The sequence below is a fragment of the Prionailurus viverrinus genome, chromosome C1, assembly GCF_022837055.1.
Source record: "Prionailurus viverrinus isolate Anna chromosome C1, UM_Priviv_1.0, whole genome shotgun sequence".
Taxonomy (NCBI): domain Eukaryota; kingdom Metazoa; phylum Chordata; class Mammalia; order Carnivora; family Felidae; genus Prionailurus; species Prionailurus viverrinus.
Window position 1 is genome coordinate 178,630,365 of NC_062568.1, and position 21,703 is coordinate 178,652,067.

The window sequence follows — 21,703 nt, forward strand, 5'->3', positions numbered from 1 at the left end:
GTAACTGCATTTAATAAAGCAACTTCCTTCTGTCTCTCAAATTGCTTTATTCTTAAAGGCAGCTCACTAGAACAATTGTTTACTATTGCTAAATTAGTAATTAAAAAATTTTTAAGTTTATTTATTTATTTTGAGAGAGAGAGAGTGCAAACAGGGGCAGAGAGAGGGAGACAGAGAATCCCAAGCAGGCTCTGTGCTATCAGTTCAGAGGCTGACACTGAGCTCAGTCTCACCAACTGTGAGATCATGACCTGGGCGAAATCAAGAGTCAAATGCTTAACCGACTGAGCCACCCAGGTGCCCCACTAAATTAGTAATTTATCAAGGAGAAAAGATTTTTCTCTTTTTGTTGTTATTTAATTTTCTTAATTGCTTTATGAGATATCATAATTAAATCAGTGAATGAAAATAAAAGAGTGCCCCTAGGCTATCTACCCTTAACTTTTAGCACTGGAGAAGACATAATTTACCTTTTTTACTTTTTTTTTTTTAATGTTTGTTTTGAGAGAGGGACAGAGAGTGCAAGTAGGGGAGGAGCAGGGAGAGAGGGAGAGAGAATCCCAAGTAGGCTCTACACTGCCAGCATAGAGCCTGGCAGAGGGCATGATCCCACGAACCATGAGATCATGACCTGAGCAGAAATGAAGAGTCAATTGCTTAACTTACTGAGCCACCCAGGCACCCCAATAGTTTACCTTTTTACAGGAGAATTCATATTATATAAAATAAGGTTATATGATCCTTACTTTCTAGTAATCAGTATCTGAATCTTTCTCACTCAAATTATCTTGATTATTTTTAGTGAGGTGAGTGTATTTCCGAATGAAATCAAATAAGACAATTTGAGTCAATATATATTTAATAGAGTTTATGTGTAAGACACTTTAAGAAGTTAAAAGTGCTGTTTACTTAGGGTCATTTATTGCTAATATTTACATTGGACTGGAAAGGAATCATACAGCTTAAGTATGACTTACATGTTTGGTCAGTGATAGTATATTATGGAATTGGATTATACTGTTTACTTTAAACTTTCTACCTTTATATAGAATTGTTGGCTTCCTAGTCTACTACAAAAATGTTCAGCCAGTATTTTTATTATGATGACTTTCTTCCCAATGCACAAATCTGATTAACATATTTTTTTGAGCATGTAGTATAAGCCTGGTGATTTGTGAGACACCAGAAAAGTATAAAGACATATATAAAATGGAATGCCTGCTAGTAGGAAAGAGTTTGACTCTAACTGGGAATGTAGGACTTACATATATGAAAAGAGAACTAATAAAATCATCTAGGACCCCACCACTTGCATAGAATAAACTCTACGTGCTATAGAAGTTCAAAGGAGTGAGAGATCATATTAGCTTGGCAGAGTGAGGGAAGCCTTTTTGGAGGAGGTTAACTGGGACTGGAACTTGAATTTTAAAAGGATTTTTAGAAGATCGGGAAGGAACTCAGAAAATAGAAGCAAAGCAGTAATAAAACACAGAGGTAAAAGTGCAAAGCTTTTTGAGGAGTTAGTGAATAAAAACCCATTTGGTTAATAACAATAGTAAGAAAGCCACCATTTATTGAAGGCTTGTATGCTGGATACTTTACCTATTTAAAGATTTAATCTTTACAACTAATCACTATTGAAGGGACTGAGGGTAAGAGATGATGTGTTGGCCAAGGTCTTTGACTCTGAGGCCTGGGCTCTTTCTACCATTCTTCTCGTAGAAGAATTGATGATTTGACAGAATACTATTGGTAGATAAAGGTGGAAATGTAATAAAAATAATCAAGAATGGCTTGCATAAAGCCAAAAACAGTATGTTTTATCCTCTGTGTATTGGATTCTGAGCATGGACTAACATGGCAGAGGTAACTGATGGCAAATTCAGAATGGTTTAGTGTTAGGGAGACTCATGGCCAAGAGATCAGTTAGGGGGCCTATATAATGTTTGAGAGTGAGATTGTATAAGTCTTGATTTTAAGCTGATCATATTTTCATCTTGCTTAAAAATATTTTTAGGGGTGGCTGGGTGGCTCAGTTGGTTAAACATCTGACTTTGGCTCAGGTCATGATCTCATAGCTCATGAGTTCGAGCCTTGTATTGGGCTCTCAGCTGTTAGCACAGAGCCCGCTTCGGATCTTCTGTTTCTCTGTCTCTGCCCCTTTTCTGCCTTGCACATGTTGTCTCTCTCTCTCTCAAAATTAAACATTAAAAAGAAAATAATATTTTTATTGTTTTTCATTTTTATAGAAGTGATACATCATCACTATGGAACATTTAGAAAACAGTCAGCAAAACAAGAAAATAAAAATTGCTCTTTATCTCAGTGTGTAGGGATCAAACTATTATTAACATTTGGTATATTTTTTTGCCAGTCTTTTATTTCACTACTTTTCTTATTTTCTTTATGTAAACTTGACTGGTGAATGCATGGGAAGAATGACATTAAATAAATTTTATTCTAGCACAGCAAAAACTTAAAATACAGTTGTTACATAATAGAAATAGCATAGTATAGTATGATTAAAAATGAAGTTTCTAGATTCTAGATCTGGCTGACTGGATTCAAATCCTGGATCTTGGGAAAGTTACTTCACCTGTCCAAGTATTAGTTTTCCCATCTATAAAATGAGAGTAATGACAGTAAATATATCATGAAGTTGTTTGAGGGTTAATTAAATTAGTGCATATAAACCACCTAGAAGAGTACCTGGCTTGTGTTAAGTGCCCGGTAAATGTTAGCTGCTATTCTTAGTTTCTTTTTCTCTGGCTAGTTTTTATTATTATTATTGTTTTTGAGAGAGAGAGAGAGAGAGAGACAGTGCGAGTGAGCGAGGGGCAATGAAAGAGAATCCCACAAGGGGCTGAGAGAGAGAGAGAGAGAGAGAGAGAGAGAGAGAGAGAAAGAGAGAAAGAGAATCTCGAAATCCCAAAGCGGGGCTCCGGCTCACCCCATGCAGAGTTCGAACTCAGGTTCTTAACTGACAGAGCCACCCAGGTGCCCCTAGTTTTTTTTTTTTAATGGCCCATTGAAGCCTGTTGCTTATCATTCATTCATTCACCAAACATTTATTGAGTGCTGCTGGTTTTAATACGTTCAAAGGTTTTTTCCTAGAGTAATGCTGTTGAATAGAACTTTCTGCAGTGGTGGAAATGTTCTTTATCTGTGCTTTCCAATAGCCACATGTGCCTAAAGAGCATTGTATGAAATGTGGCTAGTGCAAACAAAGAATTGAATTTTTTTAATTTGATTTAAATTACTGCATGAAGCTACTGGCTACTGTACTGCAAAATACCGGGCTAGAATCCACCTAGATCTTTACTCTTGTTTTGCTTAATATATATGTTCCAGCCTAGAAATGTGTGATGAGACCAGTGATACTATTCCTATTCAGATGTCCCCTTGATCTTTCTTACTTAGCCTATCTCATTTTGGTTCCATTGTGCAGGAATGACACACCCCTCCCTTTTAACTTTCAACAAGTAATAATATTCTTTGCACTCAGCTAAGTTTTCTAATATATAAAAGATAATGTTAACTTCTTCTTGATTTGGCAGTAGGCCACAAATGAGATACTTTATAAAAGCCTTTGCATCTGTTATAATCCACAGAAAGTATAAAATACATGAAAATTATTATAATTATTGTTAACCATAGTGGTTTTGCACTCTTGATGATGACTCTTTTTGTTCTGTATAAGCCATCTGTTTCAAATATATTGCCATTAAAAGCCTGGAAATAGATTTATTTATTTTTTTTTAAGTTTTATTTATTTTGAAAGAGAAAGAGAGATAGTGGGGGAGGGGAAGAGAGAGATAGAGAGGATCCCAAGCAGGCTGTCAGTGCAGAGCCTGATGTGGGGCTCCATCTCATGAGCTGAGCTAGTGCTTATCCGACTGAGCCACTCAGATGTCCCTGGAAGTAGATTATTAAAAAAATTTTTTTAATGTTTATTTTATTTTTGAGAGAGAGAGAGAGAGGGAGAGACAGAGCACGAGCGGGGAAGGGACACAGAGAGAGGGAGACAGAATCCAAAGTAGGCTCCAGGCTCTGAGCTGTCAACACAGAGCCCAATACGGACTCAGACACAGAAACCATGAGATCATGACCTGAGCTGAAGTCAGATGCTTAACTTACTGAACCACCCAGGTGCTCTTGTAGATTACTTTTAAAAAGAAGCTTCTGGTTGTTTATATCTTTCATGTTTTTGTGCTTTCACTTTTATTATATATTTTGAATACAACAAAAAGAAATTATCTTACCAGTGGCCTAGAGGAAGCAGGGTCTTCTTGACTTTTGTTATTAGGAGGAACACTAACTATAGCAATAGAAGCATCTATTATACCTCCTTAGGCTACCTTAAATATCAAACTAAGCATGACTGTGTGTCATTCTCAAAATACTTAGAATTTTTATTTCTTAAATGCTTTTCTAGTTGTCTTAGAAATTTACTATTAATACTTTGTTTTTATAATTTAAACATTTTAATGTTTATTTATTTTTGAGAGAGAGAAGGAGAGTGTGCGTGGGAGAGGGGCAGGGAGAGCTGAAGACACAGAATCCAAAGCAGGCTCCAGGCTCTGAGCTGTCAGCACAGAGCCCAACTCGGGGCTCAAACTCACGAAACGTGAGATCATGACCTGAGCTGAAGTCGATACTTAACCAACTGACCCATCCAAGTGCTTGTAATTTAAATGTTTTGTAACTATCTGTTAATAAGGGTTTTAGGCTGTTTTCAAGCTGTGACGCTTAACAAGCTCTCCTTTATAGATGCAGAAGCTGAGGCAGAATTATGAACCAAGGTTTTCCCTCAAATTGAGATTATTAGATTTAAATTGGGAAAAATCCATCTCTTAGAACCCTAGGTTTTTCGCAGACCTGCCTCTTTAGACGTTGACCCCCGGGGGGAGACTGATGAGCAGAGGAGGCTTTTGGTTCCCTCCTATGTTTCATCCAGCCAGGGCAGCTTCACTTTTTTATCTGTTTTATGTTAAACATGTGTATAAGAATTTTGAAGAAAGGGTCTCCTGCTTGAAATCAAAGAAGAGGTCAGAAATCACTGCATTAGTGATTTGGAAAGTCTACTTGAAAAAGACGGTATCTGTATGACCTGCCAGATGGTTGGCATCTAATCCTCTGGGCATGCCTTGGTCCTGTGCTGGCACAGCTATTTTGTGCCCAGCAGGAGTGAGTGAGCTGAACTTTTGCAGCTTTTTTTCTCTTTTTCTTGACCCCAGCCTCCCTACTTCCTCTTTTTCCTTTTATCTTTCTCACTCCTAAGATTTCTAGTTGGAAGGAAAAGAATGCCTGCTAAGTCATAGAGGCAGTAGGTGTGTATATTTTGTTTGTGTATATGTGTTTTTTTTTTTTTTTAATACATGGCTACAGTTAAGATTGGCTCTTTTATCATCAGTTGCTCTAAGTTATCAGTTAGAACAAGGAACAATAAAGTACTTTGTTGACTGCATGGACTGATTGTTTGGGCCTCTTGTGAATAAGGTTGTTTATGCCAGGAAGTCTTATGCTCAAGATCTGTAACCCAATTCCATGTCCTGCTAACTTCCATTCCCCAGTGGTCTTTCTGAGGACCTGTACCAAGATTTGTTTTCATACCTCTTTGTTATTCTTCATGCCACGAGAAATTTAGAATTTCTTTTAGATGCCTTATTTATATTCTCATGCTTCCTTTTTTTAGGCTACATTCTGAATTTATTTTTCTGTCTACTAATTTTTGTTCAGAATTGTTTTAGCTCCTCTTCAAAAGCCACTTGTAGCAATGTGGTTATCATTTTGTTAAAATGGATAATATGCTTTTAATTCACCAAATATTTACTTGGAACTATTCAGTCCAGACCTGTGCTAGGCAATATCATGGTGAATATAGGGAAATAGAACACTGTTATCTCCCAGTCTCCTTGGGAAGTAAACTTTACATCTAGGAAACAGATAAGTATCAGCTAATCCTGTGAGAATATGGCAGGATATTTTTCCAGTCTCAGTTATTAAGATAGCTGTCTTTCCAGTTACCCATTCTGAAAATCCCAAAGTCATCTTTACTTATTCCTTTTATTCATTGCTTCTAACCAGAAGCTAATATGCTCTTGATTCTAGATCTTCAAAGACTTTTGCATCTGTTCTTTCCTTTATATATTTGTCATTTCAGGCCTCTTGAATTTTTCCTGGAGTGAATTATTTTCCCTATCTTTTTGACCCCCTTTCTCTATTCCTGATACACAGCTCTAATTGTATAACTTATTTCTTATAAACCTTTTATTTCAGAATTGGGTTGAAAATCCTTTAGACTGACAGTTAAGGTCTAATCTGTTTTTTCTAGCCTTATCTTCCACTATTTGTCATAGGTACTTAACACAACTCCATGATTTCCTAATCGTATTCTCTTGGACAAGTTACTTGACCTCTAGGCTTTGGTTTTTTTCTTTCATTAAATTAGGGGAATGGACCAGATCAGTGGTTAGAAATCCACATTAAGGGATACCTAGGTGGCTCAATCAGTTGAGCATCCGATTCTTCATTTCAGGTGGGGTCATGGTAACAGGGTCGTGGGATGAAGCCCCACATTGGGCTCTGCACTGAGCATGGAGCCTGCTTGAAATTCTGTCTCTCTTCCACTGCCCCTCTCCTCTGCTTGCTCTCTATCTAAAATAAAAAATTATTATTATTTAAAAAAATTTTTTTAACGTTTATTTATTTTTGAGACAGAGAGAGACAGAGCATGAACGGGGGAGGGTCAGAGAGAAGGAGACACAGAATCTGAAACAGGCTCCAGGCTCCAAGCTGTCAGCACAGAGCCCGACACGGGGCTCGAACTCACGGACTGCGAGATCATGACCTGAGCCGAAGTCGGCCGCCCAACCGACTGAGCCACCCAGGCGCCCTAATAAAAAATTATTTTAATTAAAAAAAAAGAAATCCATGTTCGATTAATGTTGAATAATTTGGTTTTCTTAATTGTTTTTTTTTTTTTATTTTTTTATTTTTTTTAATTTTTTTTTTCAACGTTTATTTATTTTTGCGACAGAGAGAGACAGAGCATGAACGGGGGAGGGGCAGAGAGAGAGGGAGACACAGAATCAGAAACAGGCTCCAGGCTCTGAGCCATCAGCCCAGAGCCTGACGTGGGGCTCGAACTCCCGGACCGGGAGATCGTGACCTGGCTGAAGTCGGACGCTTAACCAACTGCGCCACCCAGGCGCCCCTTCAATGTTTATTTTTGAGAGAGAGAGAGGAGGGACAGAGAGAGAGACACACACACACAGAATCTGAAGCAAGCTTCAGGCTCTGAGCTGTCAACACAGAGCCTGATACTGGGCTCAAACTCACAAACTGAGAGATCATGACTTGAGCCAAAGTCGGATGCTTAACCAACTGAGCCACCCAAGTGCCCCAATGTTGAATAATTTGTAAATGATCAGGTTTAAAGAATATTTTATCTCAGGTGTATATGCACCTGTGTTTGTGTCTGTGTACGTGTCTGTGTGTATGTGCACGTGTGTGCTCCAGAATAAATTGGAAACATTTAAAAAGCTGGATTAGAGACACATGGGTGGCTCAATCACTTCAGCCCCTGACTCATGATTTCAGCTCAGATCATGATCTCACAGTTTGTGGGATTGAGCCCCTAGTTGGGCTTCCACAACAGCACAGAGCCTGCTTGGGATTCTCTCCCTCCCTCTCTCTGCCCCTCCCATGTGTGCACATGGTCATGCTCTCTTTCTTTCCCCCATCCCCTCTCAAATAATACTGGCTTAAAGTAGATCTTTCTGATTTTATCAGAATTATAAATTACAGAATTATCCTGTAATTCTAGTGAGTAACTAGGTGAAAGGGTCTCAGTATAGCCCTCAAAGCAAATTTTATAACACTAGCATGTTGAAGAGGAGGCTTAACATTTTTTTCTCTTCTCTGTGTCAAGGTAGAAGGTTTAATGACTTAGTACTGTGTGTAAGTTCTAATTCAATATAACTAGAACAATTCTGTAAAATAAAATATGGAATAATCTTCAGTAATATTTATGCCATTGTCTGTGGACAATCAAGTAGTACAACCCCAAAAGGATGATTTTTAAAAAAATTATTTTTATTGAGATATAATTGAGATATAGTAGAAGATGATTTTTAATGTAAACAGTGGCTGCCATTTATTGAACACCTATTATAGACCACTATTTTTTAAGCAATCGCTACACCCAGCATGGAGCCTGAACTCACAACCCCGAGATCAAGGGTCACATGCTCTACTGACTGAATCATCCAGGCACCCCTATATGGACCACTATTGATTATTTTTCTACCCCATCCCCATTTTTTCCTGTCTAGACCTCTCCCATCTCAGCAAATGGACTTGTTGTTACTACCATTATTACTTAGGTGAAAAAACCTAGGAGTCATCTTTAATATCTTTCCCTTATACCCTCTTTCAAACCATCAAGTAGTTGTACACCTGAAACGTATATAATACCGCGTGTTAACTATGCTGGAATTAAAATTAAAAACTTGAGAAATAAATCAAAGCTCAGCATGTATATTATAATGACTGAATATAATCACTACCAGGCCAAGTAATGTATTATAATTACATTTTATTTCTTGTACAGTATTTTTGTGTTTAGCCTAATTTTTCATTTGCTTAGTTATTATATACCACAAATTCTTACCAAAGCTTTGTACAGAATTGTAAAATTCTTCTTCTTCTTCTTTTTTTTAAGGCAAGTAAGTGCTCAACTTGTTTCATTTTTTTTTAATGTTTATCTTTGAGAGAGTACAAGTGGGGGATGGGCAGAGAGAGGGACAGAAGATCTGAAGCAGGCTCTGTGATGACAGCAGAGAGCTCAATGTGGAGGTCTCACAAACCATGAGATCATGACCTGAGCTGAAGTTGGATGCTTAACTGACTAAGCCACCCAGATGCTCCCAAAATTGTAAAAAATTTTTCTGAATATGAATTTCCACTCTGCCAAACACATCTGGAAATCTAAAAATTCTTTCATCAAACCTCCTTCCCCCAACATTAATCCTGGAGCTCTTGATTCTTCTGCTCCAGTTTGTATTGCTTATTCTCTAGACTGTTGCCCAGCAGGCACCTTGGGACTTGCTATCATCTTTCTACCCATTTCTTTCTAGATCTTATGCCTTTCTTTTTCTTTTTTCTCTTTTTTAAAATTGTCATTAATGTTTATTTTAATATCTTTTAAATCTTTTCAACTGAACTGTCTGTGGTAAACATATTTTCTTTTCTTTTTTTTTAAATTCCAGTATAGTTAATGTACAGTGTTATATTAGTTTCAGGTGTACAATAATAGTGATTCAGTGATTGATTCTATACATTATTCAGTGCTCATCATGATATATGTACTCTTTAATCCCCATCACCTATTTCACCCATCCCCCCACCTCCCTTCTGGTAATCATCAGTTTGTTATCTATAGTTAAGGGTCTGTTTTTTGGTTTGTCTTTTTTTTCTTTGTTCATTTGTTTTGTCTCTTAAATTCCTTGAGTGAAATCATACGGTATTTGTCTTCCTTGGACTTATTTCCTTAGGATTATACCTTCTAAATCCATCCATGCTGTTGCAAATGGCAAGATTGCATTCTTTTTGTGGCTGAGTAATATTCCATTGTGTAGACATATAGTATCTTTTTTATCTATTCATCTGTCAATAGACACTTAGGTTGCTTCCATATTTTGGCTATTGTAAATAATGCCACCATAAACATAGGGGGTGCATGTATCTTTTTGAATTAGTGATTTTGTATTCTTTGGGTAAATACCCAGTAGTGTAATTACTGGATCACATGGTAGTTCTACCTCCATACCATTTTCCACAGTGGCTGCACCAGTTTGCATTCCTACCAACAGTGCACAAGGGTTCCTTTTTCTCCACATCCTTGTCAACACTTGTTTTTTGTGTTTTTGATTTTAGCCATTCTGACAGAAGTAAGGTGATATCTCATTGTGTTTTGATTTGCATTTCCCTGGTCATGAGTGATGTTGAGTATCTTTTCTTTTGTCTGTTGGTCATCTGTATGTTGTCCTTGGAGAAATGTCTGTTCATGTCTTCTGCCCATTTTTAATTGGATCATTTATTTTTTGGTGTTGAGTTTATAAGTTTTTTACAGATTTTTTGATATTAACCACTTATTGGATATATCAACTGCAAATATCTTCTCCCATTCAGTAGCTAGTCTTTTAGTTTTGTTGATTATTTCTTTTGCTGTGAAGAAGCTTTTTATTTTGATGTAGTCCCAATAGTTTATTTTTACTTTTGTTTCCCTTGCCTCAGGAGACAGATCTAGAAAAGTGTTGATTAAAAAAAAAAAAACAAAAAACAAAAAACAAAAAACCCAGAAAAATGTTGTTATAGCTGATGTCAGAGAAATTACTGCCTGTGTTCTTTTCTAGGATTTTTATGGTTTCTGGCCTCACATCTCCATCTTGAGTTTATTTTTGTGTATGGTATAAGAAAGTGGTCTGGTTTCATTCTTTTGTTTGTAGCTCCCCAGTTTTCCCAACACCATTTGTTGAAGAGACTTTTTTTTCTTTTTTTTTTTTTAATGTTTATTTCTTTTTAAAAAATTTTTAAAATGTTTATTTATTTTTGAGAGAGAAAGAGAGACCATGGGTGGGGTAAGGGCAGAGAGAGAGGGAGACACAGAATCAAAGCAGGCTCTAGGCTGCATGCTGTCAGCACAGACCCTGATGCAGGGCTCAAACCCATGAACTGTGAGATCATGACCTGAGCTGAAGTCTGACACTTAACTGACTGAGCCACCCAGGTGCCCCAATGTTTATTTATTTTTGAGAAAGAGAGAGTATGTGTGCTGGGGAAGGCAGAGAGAGAAGAAGACACAGAATCTGAAGCAGGCACCAGGCTCTGAGCTGTTAGCACAAAGCCCAATGTGGGGCTTGAACCCATGAACTGGGAGATCATGGCCTGAGCTGAAGTGGGATGCTTAACCAACTGAGCCACCCAGGCACCCCGAGACTGTCTTTTTCACGTTGCATATTCTTGTGTCCTTTGTCAAGGATTGATTGACCAGGATTGCTTGGGTGGCTCAGTTGGTTAAGCATTCGACTCTTGATTTCAGCTCAGGTCATGATCTCACGGTTCATAGGTTCAAGCCCCATGTCAGGCTCCACACTGACAGTGTGGAGCTTGCTTGAGATTCTCTCTCTGCCCCTCCCTTGTTCTCTCTCTCTCTCTCTCTCTCTCAAAATAAATAAATAAACTTAAAAATTCTCATGCATAAGTACTTAAAAAAAAGATTAATTGACCAGATAATCATAGATTTATTTCTAGGCTTTCTATTCTGTTTCATTGATCTATGTGTGTCTATTTTTGTGCCAGTCCAATACTGTTTTGATTACTGCAGCTTTGTAGTATAACTTGAAATCTGCAATTGTGATAGCTTTGGTTTTTTTTCTTTTTCTTTTTCTTTTTTAAGATTGCTTTGATGGGGCACCTGGGTGGTACAGTTGGTTGGGCGACTGACTTCAGCTCAGGTCATGATCTCACAACTTGTGAGTTCGAGCCCCACATCGGGCTCTGTGCTAATAGCTCAGAGCCTGGAGCCTGCTTCGAATTCTGTGTCTCCCTCTCTCTCTGCCCCTCCCCCACTCACGCTCTGCCGCGCCCCCCCCCCCATCAAAAATCAATAAACATTAAAAAAAAAAAAGATTGTTTTGGCTATTTGGGGTCTTTTGTGGTTCCACACAAATTTTGGGATTATTGTTCTGTGAAAAATGCTGTATTTTGATAGGGATTGCATTAAAACTGTAGATTGCTTTGGGGACCCAAGATTGTCTTATGCAAATATTGAAAGGGAAGTAATTTAAGAGGGCTGAATTCTCAGCCTCCATCTGGAAAGTCAGTAGAAGGTAAGAAATAGCAGTATAATCAGTAGATAGCTAGAGCTATGATGGTAAACAGAAGAAACAGCTGAAAGAGGAGAGAGTGGTTCCCTCTGGGGAATAGGATTCACTGGTGGTATGGGGAGGCCAGGGGACTGTTATTTTTCATTATATGCTTATTTTAAGCTATCTAAGTATATAACTGATGAAAATTAAGTTAGAAGACTATTGCAGTAATCTAGAGAGAGCTGATGGTGGCTTTGACTGTGGTAACAATGAAGGTGGAGAGAAATAGTTGGATTCTGATTATTTGTGGATATATATATATATATATATATATATATATATATATATATATATATATATTTATTTTGAGAGACCCAGAGAGTAAGCTGGGGAAGGGCAGAGAGAGAGGGAAAGAGAGAAACCCAAGCAGTCATCACAGAGCCCAACACAAGGCTGGAACCCATGGACCATGAAATCATGACCTGAGCCAAAACCAAGAGTCAGACACTTAACCAACTGAGCCATCCAGGCACCCCTGGATATTTTTTAAAGTAGAGACAATGGGACTTCCTAATGGATTGGGATATTAGCACAGGGGAAGGAGTCAAGGATGACTCTTAGGCTTTTGACTTGAACAACTGGGAGATTTTAATTGCCAGTAACTACACTGGGGAAGACTGCATGGGGAACAGGTTTTGGGGATATGACATCAGAAGTTATCAAATTGGTAGTTGGGGTGGCTCAAGTTGGCTGAGCCTGGGACTCTTAATTTCGTCTCAGGTCATGATCCCAGGGTCATGGGATCAAATTCCCTCATCATGCTCTGTGCTGTTCATGGAGTCTACTTAAAATCCTCTCTCCCCCTCTGCCCCTCTCCCTCTCTTGCTCTCTCTTTCTCTCTCTCTAAAATAAAATAAAAACAAATTTAAAAATTAACCGTTGGATAAAGTCTGGAATTCAGAGGAGAGGTTCAGGATGGTTGTGTCTCTTAGTAGATAGGGGACCTTTGGCAAATTAACCTCTGTAACCTCAGTTTTCTCATCTATAAAGAGTAATGATAGTACTACTATACCAGGTTGATGGGAGAATTAAATGAGATAAAGAACTTAACACAGTGCAAGGCACTAAATGTTAACTATAATTATTCTATTATTGTTACTACTATAGTCATAATCATCTGAAGTGTCATTTATTGAGGCTATAGAACATAAAGCTTAAGAGTTAAGAATCCAGCCCTGACTCTGCCATTTGCAAGTTGTGTGATATTGGGCAAGCCACTTAATCTCTCCTCCATTTTCTTATCTGTAAAATGGAGATAATAATAGTACCTGTAACATAATGTTTTCATAAGTATTAAATGAGGTAATACCTGTAAAGTACTTAGAATACATCATTATCATTATTTGTCTGTGAACTCCTTGAAGTAGGTACCATCATGTTTATTTCTCTAGCACCCACTTAGTCACCTTTGCCTGTCACTGTCCTTAGTATATATGTGATAGGTAGTAAAAAAAAAAAATTAAGGGTTCTGTTTATCTGTAGAAGAGCACAAACCTTGCACATACTAATTTTCTTGCTTTTTAGATTGAATTATTCTCTTTTTTCTCTGTATATTTCTTCTACTTTGGGAGAGGGGGAAGACATAAATCATGTGAGAGAGCTGTTTCAGAAGTATACTCACATAAATTGAAATGTGTGTTTATATTTTGCTATTTGGATGTGAGTTTATGAGTAATCTTAGAATAAAGAATAAGTTTGGAAAGGAGGAAGAAGCATTCTCATTTTATGAGGAGACAATCTAGATACTTGGGTTTGTGGATATTATTAGTTCTTGTCCGAACTTCCTGGATTAAAAAACATTTGGGGAACATTTGAGGTCACTGCTTGTATATGTATTAATATTTCTACCTTTGCCAGGAGATTTGGTATTTTGCTGTTTGCATGGCAGTTGTGAGCAGTGTGGTTTAAAATTTTCTGTGAAAAAATAGTTACAGAATGAGTTTAATTCTCAGTCTCAAGTTTACTTTCAGTTGTTAATCAAGATGGAGAATATTTGTTTTTCTCTCGGAAATCTAGGATGTTTTTCATGAATAGACACTTCTCTAAAGAAGACATCCGGATGGCCAACAGGCACATGAAAAGATGCTCAACGTTGCTCCTTATCAGGGAAATACAAATCAAAACCACACTCAGATATCACCTCACGCCAGTCAGAGTGGCCAAAATGAACAAATCAGGAGACTATAGATGCTGGAGAGGATGTGGAGAAACGGGAACCCTCTTGCACTGTTGGTGGGAATGCAAACTGGTGCAGCCACTCTGGAAAGCAGTGTGGAGGTTCCTCAAAAAATTAAAAATAGACCTACCCTATGACCCAGCAATAGCACTGCTAGGAATTTACCCAAGGGATACAGGAGTACTGATGCATAGGGGCACTTGTACCCCAATGTTCATAGCAGCACTCTCAACAATAGCCAAATGATGGAAAGAGCCTAAATGTCCATCACCTGATGAATGGATAAAGAAATTGTGGTTTATATACACAATGGAGTACTACGTGGCAATGAGAAAGAATGAAATACGGCCCTTTGTAGCAACGTGGATGGAACTGGAGAGTGTGATGCTAAGTGAAATAAGCCATCCAGAGAAAGACAGATACCATATGGTTTCACTCTTATGTGGATCCTGAGAAACTTAACAGGAACCCATGGGGGAGGGGAAGGAAAAAAAAAAAAAGAGGTTAGAGTGGGAGACAGCCAAAGCATAAGAGACTCTTAAAAACTGAGAACAAACTGAGGGTTGATGGGGGGTGGGAGGGAGGGGAGGGTGGGTGATGGGTATTGAGGAGGGCACCTTTTGGGATGAGCACTGGGTGTTATATGGAAATCAATTTGACAATAAATTTCATATATTGAAGAAAAAAATGAAAAAAAATCTAGGATGTTTTTGTGTTTATTAAACTGGTTTACTATTTGTAAGTAAGCAGATCTTATATTAACTTTTTAAGTACTTGTATTGTTTCACTAAAAAAAAAAAAAACCAGTAAGATTAGACCAGATTAGACCATAAACTTTATTGGTCCTCTTGTTATTATATGTAGTGCTATTGACATGACCTAGTGAATATTGAGCAATGTTTATTTGCCTTTACCTATCTTAAAATCTGACTATAAAAATCGTGGACAGAAAAGAGAAAGCCAGACTGAACCAGCTCTGTTTAATGTCACTTGAAGTGAGACATTAGTGGTTAATGTCTGTTCAGCTGAGTTTTCTTTGAGTTCTCAAAGCTAGAACCTAGCACAACCAGTTTTCCATGATGTAATACCTCTAAAGCACGTTTGAACTACAGTAAGCCTTACCCAGAGATATTACTGCTTTTTTTATGGGTCTAGATTCATAGCTCTTTTGGGACTTGAGATCTGAGCCATTGCCCTTTCTTCTCCTTTTTGGTTACTGGTAATTTTTTCTGGTCTAAGAGAGTGATGGTATCTTTGCTTTATTTGGGAGTAAAATGCAAAGCAGTTCATTTAATGCCACATATTAAAGCTTAGTGGAATCCGGTGGAGTATGTCGCAGAGCCTTTCCTTCAATTATGGGAGGGAAATCAGATAAAAATATATCAAATTTCTGGAAAAACTTTAAAAAAAAAAAGTAAACCAGTATCAGTAGGTTTCCAATGTAGGCCTTTTAGAAAGCATTTTAATATGAAAATCATGCTCACATTTTACTATTCTATTATAGGTTTATTTCAAACCTCTTAATTGTTTTTTTTTTGTTTTTTTATTATTTATTTATTTATTTATTTATTTATTTAATATGAAATTTATTGACAAATTGGTTTCCATACAACACCCAGTGCTCATCCCAAAAGGTGCCCTCCTCAATACCCATCACCCACCCTCCCCTCCCTCCCACCCCCCATCAACCCTCAGTTTGTTCTCAGTTTTTAACAGTCTCTTATGCTTTGGCTGTCTCCCACTCTAACCTCTTTTTTTTTTTTTTCCTTCCCCTCCTCCATGGGTTTCTGTTGAGTTTCTCAGGATCCACATAAGAGTGAAACCATATGGTATCTGTCTTTCTCTGGATGGCTTATTTCACTTAGCATCACACTCTCCAGTTCCATCCACGTTGCTACAAAAGGCCATATTTCATTTTTTCTCATTGCCACGTAGTACTCCATTGTGTATATAAACCACAATTTCTTTATCCATTCATCAGGTGATGGACATTTAGGCTCTTTCCATCATTTGGCTATTGTTGAGAGTGCTGCTATGAACATTGGGGTACAAGTGCCCCTATGCATCAGTACTCCTGTATCCCTTGGGTAAATTCCTAGCAGTGCTATTGCTGGGTCATAGGGTAGGTCTATTTTTAACTTTCTGAGGAACCTCCACACTGCTTTCCAGAGTGGCTGCACCAGTTTGCATTCCCACCAACAGTGCAAGAGGGTTCCCGTTTCTCCACATCCTCTCCAGCATCTATAGTCTCCTGATTTGTTCATTTTGGCCACTCTGACTGGTGTGAGGTGATACCTGAGTGTGGTTTTGATTTGTATTTCCCTGATAAGGAGCGATGCTGAACATCTTTTCATGTGCCTGTTGGCCATCCGGATGTCTTCTTTAGAGAAGTGTCTATTCATGTTTTCTGCCCATTTCTTCACTGGGTTATTTGTTTTTCGGGTGTGGAGTTTGGTGAGCTCTTTATAGATTTTGGATACTAGCCCTTTGTCCGATATGTCGTTTGCGAATATCTTTTCCCATTCCGTTGGTTGCCTTTTAGTTTTGTTGGTTGTTTCCTTTGCTGTGCAGAAGCTTTTTATCTTCATAAGGTCCCAGTAATTCACTTTTGCTTTTAATTCCCTTGCCTTTGGGGATGTGTCGAGTAAGAGATTGCTACGGCTGAGGTCAGAGAGGTCTTTTCCTGCTTTCTCCTCTAAGGTTTTGATGGTTTCCTGTCTCACATTTAGGTCCTTTATCCATTTTGAGTTTATTTTTGTGAATGGTGTGAGAAAGTGGTCTAGTTTCAACCTTCTGCACGTTGCTGTCCAGTTCTCCCAGCACCATTTGTTAAAGAGGCTGTCTTTTTTCCATTGGATGTTCTTTCCTGCTTTGTCAAAGATGAGTTGGCCATACGTTTGTGGGTCTAGTTCTGGAGTTTCTATTCTATTCCATTGGTCTATGTGTCTGTTTTTGTGCCATTAATTGTTTTTACCATAACTTCAGAACCAGACATTTTTCTGCAAAGACCAGTACAGATCAGAAGAACTCCTAACACGGATGTTGCTTTTTGCTCAAAGCTGACAGTAGAAAGTCTTATAAAGTAAACCAGTTAGATTTTCATTGGTTACAGATTGGCAGGGTTTTTTTTTTGTTTTGGGGAGACAGAGAGAGAGAATCTTTTTTTTTTTTTTTTTTTTTTAGAGAGAGAGAGAGTGAGTGAGCCTAAGCAGGGGAGAGGGGCAGAGTGAGAAAGAGAGAGAATCTCAAGCAGGTCCAAGCTCAGCAAGGAGCCCAATGTGAGGCTTGCTTGATCCCTGGGACCATGACCCGAGCTGAAATTGAGAGTCAGATGCTCAACTGATTGAGCCACCCAGGCATCATTAGTTATTATTTATGAATACAAAATGAAGTTATTATTGAACCACTGGCCTTTTTTTTTTTCATTCCCATTGTCACAGAGCAAAACAGATCAGATTCCAGTACTTCTCCAACTTTTGTCAAGTCACGTAAGTGCTCTGAACCTTATTTTCCTAAATGATAAAATGAGGATAATTTAATCTCAGATAATACATATAAAATACCTAGGACAGTTTCTAGGTATATTGGCAGTATATACCTAATTCTAGGTAAGTTAGCAATAACTACTAATTTTCCAGACAGCTTTGTTATAATGGCTACAGGACTCTTACTGGGTCCTGTTGTGTAGTATTGAGTTGGTCCAAAATAGTTGTGTGTTGGTGTTTTGTGTGTGTGTGTGTGTGTGTGTGTGTGTGTGTGTGTGTGTGTTTCCAGAATGAAGACAGCTAGATGTGTTTTAGACTACTGTCACACCTCTCCCTCACTCTTCTGTTTAGGTAATAAGCTTTTGAGAAGGGACAGTATTTAAACTTTAATGTTTAACTCTGAGAGCAGAACTATGAACTCAAAAAAATATTTGACTGATTGGACGAAAATGCTACCAAGGAACTAATAATGTTATTTTCCTTGTGCTTGTTTAGGAGTCAAAGCCCAAAGTCTATTTTAGGTCTGTGAACATAGTGACCCATAATTTAAAAAAAAAATTTTTTTAAATTTACATCCAAATTATTTAGCATATAGTGCAACAATGATTTCAGGAGTGGATTCCTTAATGCCCCTTACCCATTTAGCCCATCCCTCCTCCAGTAACCCTCTGTTTGTTCTCCATATTTAAGAGTCTCTTATGTTTTGTCCCCCTCCATGTTTTTATATATTTTTTGCTTCCCTTCCCTTATGTTCATCTGTTCTGTGTCTTAAAGTCCTCATATGAGTGAAGTCATATGATATTTGTCTTTCTCTGACTAATTTCGCTTAGCATAATACCCTCTAGTTCCATCCACATAGTTGCAAATAGCAAGATTTCATTCTTTTTGATTGCCAAGTAATACTCCATTGTGTGTGTGTGTGTGTGTGTGTGTGTGTGTGTGTGTGTGTGTACCACATCTTCTTTATCCATTCATCCATCGATGGACAGTTGGACTCTTTCCATACTTTGCTATTGTTGATAGTGCTGCTATAAACATGGGGGTGCACATGCCTCTTTGAAACAGCACACCTGTTTCTACCTAGTAGTGCAATTACTGGGTCATAGGATAGTCCTATTTTTAATTTTTTGAGGAACCTCCATACTGTTTTCCAGAGTGGCTGCACCAGTTTGCATTCCCACCAGCAGTGCAAAAGAGATTCTATTTCTCCACATCCTCACCAACATCTGTTGTTGCCTGAGTTGTTAATGTTAGCCATTCTGACTGGTGTGAGGTGGTATCTCATTGTGGTTCTGATTTGTATTTCCCTGATGATGAGTGATGTTGAGCATTTTTTCATGTGTCGGTTGGCCATCTGGATGTCTTCTTCGGAGAAGTGTCTATTCATGTCTTTTGCCCATTTCTTCACTGGATTATTTGTTTTTTGGGTGTTGAGTTTGATAAGTTCTTTATAGATTTTGGATACTAACCCTTTATCTGATATGTCGTTTGCAAATATCTTCTTCCATTCTGTCAGTTGCCTTTTAGTTTTGCTGATTGTTTCCTTCGCTGTGCAGAAGATTTTTATTTTGATGAGGTCCCAATAGTTCATTTTTGCTTTTGTTTTTCCACCCATGATTTTTTTTATTAGGTAATATTAGTTTTCTTGTCTTTTCCTTTCTTTTCTTTTCTTTTCTTTTCTTTTTTCTTTTCTTTTCTTTTCTTTCTTTCTTTCTTTCTTTCTTTCTTTCTTTTTCTTGTTGTATCATTAGTTTTCTATGGCTGCTATAACAAATTACCTGGTGACTTGAAACAACACAAATTCATTATCTTCTATAGATCAGAAGTCTGATGTGGGTCTTACTAGGATAAAATCAAGGTATTGAGAGTGTTGTGTTTCTTTCTGGAGGCTCTAGGGAAGAATCTGTTTCCTTACTTTTTCAGTTTCTATTTGGCTTGTAGCTCCTTCCCTCTTCAAAGCCAATAGTGACAGGCTGATTTTTTTTTCATATTTTATCCTTCTAATACTAACTTTTTGGCCTCCCTCTTCCACCTTTGGGGACCATTATGATAACACTGCAAGTATGATAACACTTGGTAGTCTAGGATACTCTCCCTATTTTAAAGTCAGCTGATTAGCAACCTTAATTCCATCTGCAAATTTAATCAATTTCCCTTGCTGTATAGCATAACATATTCACAGGTTTTGAGGGTTAGAACATGGACCTTTCTAGACATCTTCTGCCTATCATAATATCCCATTAAGAAAACATTTTTGAGCACATCCCCAGGTGCTATTATTAACCCATGTTAAATATTACTAAACTTATTTTTTCTTCTTTATATAAAAATAATATAGGTAATGGGGTGCCTGGGCAATTCAGTCAGTTAAGCGTCCAACTGCAGCTCAGGTCATGATCTCACGGTTCATGGATTTGAGCCCCGTGTCGGGCTCTGTGCTGACAGCTCAGAGCCTGAAGCCTGCTTCAGACTGTGTCTGCCAATCTTTCTGCCCCTCCCCTGCTCGCTCTCTGTCTTTCTCAAAATTAAACATTAAAAAATTAAAAATAAATAATAATATAGCTTAAAAATTCCAATTTTCTTCCCAGACTTCAATGGGTAATCTTATTCATACCCCATTTTGGAGACTGCTGGATAATACTAGGACTGAAGAAAGATCCTGCTTTGGAATTAAGAAATTTAACTTTTAGGGGTGCCTGGGTGGCTCAGTCAATTAAGCACCCGACTTTGGCACAGGTCATGATCTTGCAGTTTGTGGGTTTGAGCCCCATGTTGGGCTCTGTGCTGACAGCTCAGAACCTGGGGCCTGCTTCAGATTCTGTATCTTCCTCTCTCTCGGCCTCTCCCCCACTCATGCTGTGTCTCTCACTCTCTCAAAAATAAATAAAATGTAAAAAAAAAAAAAAGAAATTTAACTTTTAACTGAATTCGGTAAATATTTACTAAATGCTAACTATGAAGAAGGCAGTGTTTTAAGTATATATAGAGACACAAAACCACCTAGTATATTTATTCCAGGTGGGCTAATTACTGTAGTAAACCACGTAAAATCTTATTGATTTAAAGGCATGTTTCTTATTCATGTCCTAGTTCAGCGTGTGTTGGATTGAGTTAGACAGAGAGCTTTTTTTTTTTTTTTTTTTAAACCTAGGTCAGGGCCTCAGATTCCTTCACTGGATCTTCTGCATCTGCTGACAGATGAAGGAGAAAAGTATAGAGGAGAGGGTTGAGGTTTTTATGGGACAGGCCTAGAAATGACATAATAATTTCTGCCCCTGTACTACTCTCCAGAACTCAATATTATGGTCTTAACTGTTATAGACATTGGGAAACTTCAGGAAGAAAAGGGAGGTAATTTAGTGAGTAAATAGCCATTCTTTTCCACACTTAAGATTCCTGCCCTCAAGAACCATCTAATTTAGTGGAAGAAGCAGACATAGATAAAACTTCATGTAGAAGGCAGGCCTGATACATGTTTATATAATAGAGTTTTAAATAGAGTAATATAAATGTATAGAGAAGAGAAAGATTACTTCAGATTAGAAAGAGTAGGGAAATATGTGAAATTATGTCTCTGAAACAGGAATTATTATAACCATTGTCAATCATATGACTTGATATGTGACAGTTCCTGGCATCCTAAATGGTATATAAATGTTGGGTGCTATTGTTATTATTGTTATTATTCGGAGACATTCTTGCACTAAGTTTGTAAGGATTGGTAGAGCTTTGAAAAGTGGATTCCAGGGGCACTTGGGTGGCTGAGTCAGTTGAGCGTCCAACTCTTGATTTGGGCTCAGGTCATGATTCCAGGGCTGTGGAATCAAGCCCCATGTCAGATTCTGCACTGAGCATGGAGCCTGGTTGGGATTCATATTCTCTCTCTCTCTCTCTCTCTCTCTCTCTCTCTCTCTCTCTCCCTCCCTCCCTCCCGCTCTGCCACTCTCCCTGCCCCTAAAAGAAATAGTAAAAAAGTGGATTCCAGATGGCCTTATTGTAGCAACAGTATGGAAGTGGGAGAATTTAGGACATATTTAGGAGGAACAGGTTATATAACTAAAACATAGAGAATTCAGGTGGGAGTAATAGGAGATAAGGTAAAAGAGGTG

The 21,703-nt window shown here is 37.9% G+C and overlaps 1 protein-coding gene across 2 annotated transcripts in view; it reads left to right on the forward strand.

Annotated features, from left to right (window-relative positions):
* TESK2 (testis associated actin remodelling kinase 2) overlaps positions 1 to 21,703 on the forward strand; it is a 135,869-nt gene that overhangs the window by 66,447 nt on the left and 47,719 nt on the right. The window lies entirely within an intron of this gene.